The sequence below is a fragment of the Pyxicephalus adspersus genome, chromosome 2, assembly GCF_032062135.1.
Source record: "Pyxicephalus adspersus chromosome 2, UCB_Pads_2.0, whole genome shotgun sequence".
In the NCBI taxonomy this organism is placed as follows: domain Eukaryota; kingdom Metazoa; phylum Chordata; class Amphibia; order Anura; family Pyxicephalidae; genus Pyxicephalus; species Pyxicephalus adspersus.
Window position 1 is genome coordinate 133,033,723 of NC_092859.1, and position 8,889 is coordinate 133,042,611.

At 41.3% G+C, this 8,889-nt stretch overlaps 1 protein-coding gene across 1 annotated transcript in view; it reads left to right on the top strand.

Annotated features, from left to right (window-relative positions):
- Nucleotides 1-4,285: 4,285 nt before the first annotated feature.
- Nucleotides 4,286-8,889, top strand: part of ADAMTSL3 (ADAMTS like 3) — a gene marked incomplete in the record, with an annotated part of 213,664 nt that continues 209,060 nt past the window's right edge. The window contains 1 exon segment of the mRNA XM_072402452.1: nt 4,286-4,522.

Sequence of the window (8,889 nt, forward strand, 5' to 3'; positions counted from 1 at the left end):
CAGTGTTTTATATACTATTAAGTAAGTTTAAAATACATTTGTTAAATGTGTTTTTCTTCTACAATTAGGCTACCTGGTTAAATATAGTGATTTCACAACAAAACTTTCAAAGTCACTGATTTGTTGCAAGCATACAGATCAGTAAAGTCAGCATTCCTTACATGCATACGTGTTGCAGGATGATATTGTGATGAAGCAGGGGACAGAGAACTAGCATTTTCAGGAAACAATCCAGCAATGACAGTCAGCATGTTTCCCTAATGACGTTATTCTTTGATCACTGCTGACATCTATTCATAAGTGAATCCATGTGATAACACTATCACAGATCCTAATCAAACATAACTCACTTTAAAGGTCAGATGACTGATTTAATGTAAAATAATCAATAACAATCCACTAAATGTTTTCTCCTTCTCACTGCATCAGTAGCTCAGTGTCATGCTATAAGCATGGGGGAAACAATTATTTACAAATAATAAATGACATTAATGGGAAGCACTCTGCCTGGTCAAATGGACATCACTAAAATAAGTTTTAATGCAATGTTTTTGCAATTGTATTGCCCCTAAATATTCTTGTAGATGAAGATTGATTTTTAGTGAAGAGCTAATCCAACTCAGAATGGGGAAACACAAAGTTCCTCTGAACTACCAGAAGTACTAAAAGTCAGATTGCCTATAAAGACCAGTAAAGAATGCTAACCAGAGATACATACACATACAGCACCATTCTGCTCTATAGAGACTCTTCACTTGTATTGCAGTCGTTCGTCATTCATGGATCCGCCAGGACAGATCCATGAACGATGTCGGATGAGTGCTGTACGCACGTCAGATTCTTTTCTGATACCAGCTCTAAAGCGATAATCGGACGAGAATCATCTGACATGTGTACCTAACCTTACTGTTCACATCATGAATCACATTGCTGTGAGCTGCCTTGTATTGTGTGCAGAGAGAATTAACCCTTTCAGGGTGTCATGTGGTGGGAGATTCTAAAGGACATAAGTGGACCATATTCTATTGTCCTTTGCTCATTGAATTCTTAGTTTTATTTGGCGCACTAGAACCCTCTCCCACATTTAGCTCTTGTCCAATCAGGAAAGTATATCACATTTAATTATCTTATGAATTCCAGCAGAAATGCCTAAAAAAATTCCATGTCCTGTCTCACCTACCTTAGGATGTTTCCACCAATCTTAAGGTGTTCCTACACCTCCTGGGAATGGAACTCGTGGCAGATGTGCCATACCAGTAATTTAGGTGTAGAGTTCTCACCAATGGAGTTTCACGTACAAACACGTTATCCCAATATTATTTGTTATGGCCCAGCAAATGTTTGTTCATTTGTCCTCTAAGGTTAAAGATTGATATCCTGACCATGCTACCCATGGCCATCACTCCCTGATTTTTTAAACCTATGATCATTGACCACGTTATTATACCTGCATGCTACTACTGACAGGTATATATTATATAAAAGCCAATGTCAATGCTGTCAGGAAAAATGCACAGAGAACCTGCTGCAGGATACTAACACATTAAAGGCAATTTGCTACAAACCAGTGTAAGAAACAAGGATTAGCAGATTGGAGGAACTTGTTTTCACATATCGTTAGTGAAAATAAATATTTTTCAAATAGTTTTGCCATTTTGTGAATGTAACTTTCTGCCTTTTCAGGATAATTTTTGCCTTTGTATAGGGTATTGCCATATACACAGCCTTTTGTGTGAAATCAACTTCACGAGAATTGTCTTCCCATTCCTAGGGAGAAGCCTCCAGGGGCTCTATTTATAAAACAGGGAATCTGACATTGCCTGGTGGAAATCAACTTCTGCCATTGAAACACGTGGACCTGGAAGATACTCACGAGGGACTGTTTAGGGGAATGTCAGTTTTCCTGTTTTATGAATAGAGCCCTGGATATCTATAATGTAATTCTTATTGTGTCACATAAACAGGATAAAAATCTAGTTCCACTTCTTCCTGTTTTAGCCACAGGGGGCGCTATCCTTAGAATAACATGGACACATTGGGCCTAATTTGTTAAAGCTCTCTAGGGCTGGAGAGGATACACTTTCATCATTGAAGCTGGGTGATCCAGCAAACCTGGAATGGATTTCTTAAAAGTCATTTGTTAGCAAATGTTTTCAAACCTTGACTAGATCTTTTCCAGGTTTGCTGTATCACCCAGATTCACTGATGAAAGTATATCCTCTCCAGCCTTGGGGACCTTTTTAAAATCAGGCCCTCTGAGTGAGCCTATTTGCAGGTAGGGTGAAAATGTGCTAGCTGCCATTGCTAAATGGTTTTTAAAGATATACGTCCAAGGCTATCATCCCGACCCTGGCATTCCCACCTTGATAGCCAGGAATCTGACCAAGCCAACCAATATGACCTCTTGCCCTGCATTCTTGTGTTAAGTTTGTGACCCAGAGTGTTTCTCAACCGGGGTTCCTCCAGAGGTTTCAGAGGGTTCCATAGGCAATGAGCAGTTTTTGCCTCCCAGATCAGTTCAATAACACCAATGATCTGTAAGGCTGACATTCCTCCCACTGGCCAGCAAGGTATGAGGCATTCATCTTACTAACCACACCACACTAATATACTGTGAGCTGTGGATATTAGAATTAGATATATATTAGAATTAGAATAAGATATTAGTAACCGGGGTTCCCTGAAGACCTGAAAGTTATTTATCCCCCCTAGCGGTATTCCGGAATGTGACTCGGGGTGGATTTTCTATGCCACAAGCGGTAATCCTGAGTCACAATGGGGGTCGCTTTAAACTTAAAAAAACTTACTTACCTTGCTCCGTTGGCATACCCCGCCATCCTGCTGGTCCCGGCAGGTCCTGGGGACATGTCCTCCTCCTCAGGTGACATTCACTCCTCTCGGGTGACATTTGTGCATGTGTTGGTGTTGGCAGGAGGAAAGTGGGAAATTCAAATAATTTTTTATTGGATTCAATACAAAATATAAAAAAATAAATTTTCATATAATATATATATAACTATATTATATATATTATACATGCTACCATACAGTTATATTACATGTTTAACTATTTTTTTGTTTTTTGTTTTTCAACAGATTTTTGTGTTTTTTTATTTAAAGTTTTATTTTAAATTTATTAAGTATTGGACATATTTTGGTGATTTATGCCTAAGAATTATACCCTACAATGTAAAATAAATTTCCATGCCAAAAAAATGTAGTGCTTTTTGCATGGAAATTTGGACACTAGTGAGGTTAAAGGGTTCCCCCATATAAAAAAATTTCAAGTAACACTGCTCTAGGTAGTTAGTATGAAAGCCTGAGATCCCTCACATAAGTTTGAACCCGTCCTAGGTCCAGGACATAGGATTTGTATGTTCTCCCCATGTACCCATTGGATTCCTCCAGGCACTCAGGTTCACCCCCCAAAAACATGTTGTCAGGTAATTGCCTCCGTACACCTAGAATGAATCTTATAATTAAAAAAAAAACAGCACAACCAAAGTGCAGCACGAGCTGCCAGCTGCTGGGTACAATATGGACACATGAGAATATTATTAAAGAATAAAACAAAAAAATCTAAACAACTGTGAAATACAAATTGCTTGTTTTATATCCAGCTTCCTAAAATCAATAAAAAGTTACATCACATGTTAAAATAGAAACAAGCACAGAATACTAAAATAAGCTGCAATCACAGTATTTCCTTCTAATATCGGAGAATGCGATGATAAAATTCCCACTGGCAGATGTTTAACCTTTTATTTTTGTAAGTTTGTACTTGCAGATAAAGAAATGTATAAATGATTCACACTACATTCATCTTTATTTTAATACTCCTACAGGCCCATCCTGGAAACCCCATATGACATGTAACGTTTATGGATGAAGGTGAACAGAGAATGTTCTTTTCTTCCTGTATACAATATTTGTTATATATATGTTGTATTACCTTTGATTCATTTTGAGCTGCCCCTTCTGTCAGCTAGAGGTTAAAATGGAAAAATGTAAAGAAGCTGAGATGGAAATCCTTCAGATCAGGTTGCCCCTGGGCCTCTTAAAGTCTAAGAGCTACCAGGAACCCTGGCTTTTTTTTTACTTTGGCTTCAGCTACTGTATTACAGCAGTATGTCTGTCTGCTCTCAGCTGCTTTTCCATAGGGAACCCTTAAAGCAGTGCCTCCTTGCACTTCCCCATGACGCCCAGTAGGTGGCGCCAGCGAGCGGCTCTTCCTCTGTCACTTTGCAGACCTGTTGCATTTTCATTCAGTCTCTGGTCTGGTGCATTGGACAGGCAGCCTGCAGCTGTATTCCAGGAGCTGAGCAGATCTCCTGCTGTGAACCATACACTCCCTGATCAGAATGGTGCCCTCTCCTGCCAGACATTCCCTGCTGGATCCCAAGAGCTCATGAAGAACTGAAGACTTTTATTTCTCCTCTTTGCACTTTTCAGGACATTGCTGCTTCCCATTCAGCTGATGCATACAGATTGATGTGGACCAGACCTGGGAAGTTCTAGGAAGGTAAGAGATCAGGACATGTGCAGCTTTCCCAGCTCTTTGACATTCATGAACTCTAAATTGTAACATTGTTTCTTTTTGACTTTGCAATTGTTTCTAAATACAATGTGCAGCATGAGAACTATTTTCTTCTCATGGTATAGGGATGTTTTGTATATAGGGGTGGTTTGTTGTATTTTGGGGTCTTTTGATCAGCTGTGTAAATATTTGATCATGGCATAGAAGGGGTTAATGGAGTCAGTGCAGGGTAGAGCTCCTTGTCCATTGGCTTTGCAACAGCTGCTGGTGTAGTTCTGCTGGGTGGCCGCTAGATGGCGCTGATCTTCCTTCCAGGGAATTAACTCCTAATGTCATATGGAATGGCAGGAGGGCTGTGATTGGCTTGTCACCCTGTGGATTGTCTCAATCACCCATGGGGGGTAAGACAACAGCCAATCAACATGATCTACCCCCCTTGTACTGATAAGATGGAGTATACAATATGATAACCCCAGGCTATCCACCTGGGTCAACCCACAGCTAGTGGATGTATCATGATAAGTAGGGGAGGGTTAGATTCTCTGTCAGGTCTTTATTAGGTGGCTGATGTCACAGACAGAAAGGTTACCAGACGATAGGTAAGGGTAAATCGTCCTATAGGGACAGCTGTTTTTTCCTGCTTTGGAAACAGTAGAGAAGATTTAGATCCCCTGTCAGGTTTTTATTGCTATGTCCCTGATGGAGGAGATCCATCCATATCCCACATCCATCAACGGGGTCACTTGTCCCATGTCAGAGGAAGAATTTCCCTTTGTTTTGGAGTGATTGCTTCATGTTGTAGAATAATCACAGGGGAATCCCACTGGGGACACAGACAGCAATAAAGACATGCCAGAGTCTCAAACCCTTCTCCCCATACCCCCCCCCCCATAAATGTGGTAGCTGGGGGGGGGTGTATTGTTCTTGTTAGATGATCAAAAAAGTGAGCAAGGCAAATTTAGTGCCCCTTTGAGACCCAATAAGAGAACCATAGACATTGCAATCTGATCAGACAATCTCTGTACAATCAGCCTTTTACCAAATCTTTGTAATATGGGGGCACCCAATCATACCGGAGAGTTGGTTTATCTAAAAGGGTCTCTGTCCATCCAGTCTGGAGAGTTACACTGCTCTGGTACACTGCACAGCTCTGTCTAGTGAGGGAGGGGTTTGCTACTTCTTCAGTTAAAGCCTCCCCACTCCCACCCTATAACTGGACAAAGAAGGGGAAGCAGAAGACTGAAGACTCTCTCTGTCACTCTGCTCTTTCATTCTGTCAGACTGATCCCTCCCTCTTTAAGCCTGGCTGTGTATACTATAGAGAGCAGAGGCTGATAGCAGGGCAATTCATGGACCTTTACTGATTGCGTTAAGTGATAGATATAATAATGGATTCAGCAGTTGTCACACAGAACGGAAAGAGAACCCCTTATAATGGGGACACAAATACAGGAAGAATATTTCTAGTATAGAATAAATGGGATCACTGCCCACTGTGTACCACAACAACAGACTCACAGCCATTTTTTTACCTTGTCAACCAAAAAGAAATTGGCAAAGTAAAAATTGTACTATATATTATCTGGCTTTTTACTCCTTCCAGATATAGCCTGGTGACACAGGAAGCTTTGGTTTTGTGGAAGACCAGATGGCTTGTTAATGACAGCAGCACCAGTGCAGATCAGCGCTGTCAATCAGTCATCAGCCACCACAAAGCGATCAAAGCGATCAGCTTCTTGTGTCAGATCTTCCAGTTGGTGGTTTAATGAATGAGAATGAAGATAGGTCTATGGTATATGGATACTCATCATCAGATTATACAATCCATCGTTCTCTAACCTGAAGATACAGGAATGGTTGTGGGGTTCAGTGAGCTGCGGAGAGTCTTGTCATCTGATCTCGTCCCTTATATATAAAGATGGATCTCCATGAATGGAGGCAATTATTTGGTGCCCGCTCAGCTACCCTCTGCCAGGATCACAGAATATATGGTGGATATTTGTGCTGAGGATAGGAAGAAGAATGTGTGAGCCAGGGAAAAGCGCCCCCTATAGGTGACAGCTTTCTGTACTTAATGGGAAATTCTGCCCCTGTCTATAGATTTGTTTCCTCTGAGCCAATAAAGTGAACCTGTACAGCAGTCTGATTGAGCCCTAAATCACCAAGCCCAGACATAAATTCTCAGACCCTAAAATTGACTCAATTTTTTTCCCTGCCGGCCAGACTGCTAATCTGCTCCTTGTATAAATAGGTAATCTGGGTGAAAGAGGAACTCTGAGCCCATGACGTTTAAATATGGGGAATTGTATTTTGTTATGTGTCAGGTGCAACTTATTGCTTCCTTAATGAAGGCAATACAAACACTGTTTTTACTGTTTTACTTTGGGAATTAAATTATTGCAGAAATTTCAGTTGTGTTAGTGCAGGGGAGGCAGAATATTGCAGAAGGTGCAGCTATCAAATATGAAGCCAGCAGGTATGGCCGGGGGATAGCCAACCTTCCACTGGCAATAGAAGAGACTGGAAAATGTAGAAAGAGGAGGTGCAGCAGGAGGTGCAGGAACACTTTGCAGGGATTTATTTGCAGTTGTAGCACCCCTGCAGGAGCCGCTGGATTTTCCCAGGGTGATTTCTTGGTGCAGTCTATATGAAGCATTCCTGTTTGTAAACTCAGCATTGGGAGAGAAGGATGAGGGGTGCACAGAGACTTTCAGGTTGGTAACTTCCATTTCAGAGTTTAATAAATTGTAGTAAAAGTTCCAAGCACAAGTCACCTGTCATACATTGGCTATACCCAAAATGAGGGCTCCATGATTATTCCAAATCCATCATCACAAGGATTCATCTTTGAGTGGATAACCCAGTCCTGAATTCAGCACATATGTGCTCCTGTGGACTGGAACCAGCTCCAATTCTGACAACTTCCATCCTCTAACCCCGGACCCTGGGAAATTCTCACCTGTGATCTTAGAAACAGGACTCCAGCTTAGCTGGGCTGAGGGGCCCAGGGCCACTTGTACACAGTTCTAGTAATCCATGGTGGGAACCTCTAAAATCTCCCTTCACCTATATATCTGTTGTTGAACGCCATCCTAAATAGGCATCAAACTTACCCTTTGTCCGGTAGACAAAAACCACTGGTAATGGTTGGTTCCTAGTTGCAAACTATGAGGGCTGATCCTCCTAGTTTAGCAGTTCTTAAGTTATATCCCCCCCAAAATGCAACATTTAGATGTGAATTCCTGGTAGTGGTTTCGGCCAGTGACATACAAACCATAAAGCCCTAAAACTGCAGTGAGACGACCAGACAAGAAGCTTTTATTGGAAGTAGGTCAGAACTGGTAACCTACATTTCTCCCTTTCTACGTCTGTGCCATAAGCTCAGTTTGCTTTATTACATAAGTGATTTCAGTACCAAGTACATGCACTGCTTACTTCTCCCCCATCTCCTGCTGTCCTCTCTAGTATTCTTCAGTCAGTTACTAAGGAAGGAATCACAGCCAGTGAGTATTTAGAATTTATTGCTGAAAAGGTAACATACTGCAAGGTTATGTGAAGTTACCAGGCCCCTGTGCAGCTGTCATAGGAGATCTTCACTACTACTGCTGGCATATAGCAATGTCTATAGCAGTGAGTAGTAAAGTTATAGCAGCAAGTGTCAAGCGGTATGTTGCTCCTGGTGGGGTGACTTTGTATGGCTGACCTGCCGCTGCCTTTGCTGGAGCCATGTCTTGTATTATATTTAAGGCAGGGCTATAGGACGTCTTGGGAAAGAACATAGTTGCAGCTGGGACAGGGGCATGAGTGTTTCTAGGAGGGGCATGTACCTGTTGTGATAAAAACTAATTTTGAAACTTTGTAACAAATATGCAGTATAGACCTTCACAACAGCCACCTAGACTGCAATTTTTAATACTTGATAGAACATGCATAATATTCTTTTATGTTCAAATAATAGGGTGATTGGGGGTGAAATGAATCTCAGGAAATATGTACACTTGACTGTATGTACTTAACCCTGCACTTAGTGCTTACAAACATCTTACACCTGCATTCAGTTCTTATATACACCTGTTCCCTGCAGTGCATATATTACATACTCCTGATTTCTGCATTTAATATGTAATATCTTTCCTATCGCTGCAGTAATTGTAGCATGTAAAGCAGGTATTCCTAAGATCTGCCATCAGTGCAATACATAAACCTGATCCCTGCACCCTTTATGATACATATACTTGTTCCCTGCACTCTGCTACTTACACCTGAGCCGTGCACCTTGTATGTTACATGCACCTGAGCCCTGCACCTTGTATGTTACATGCACCTGACCCCTGCACCTTGTATGTTACATG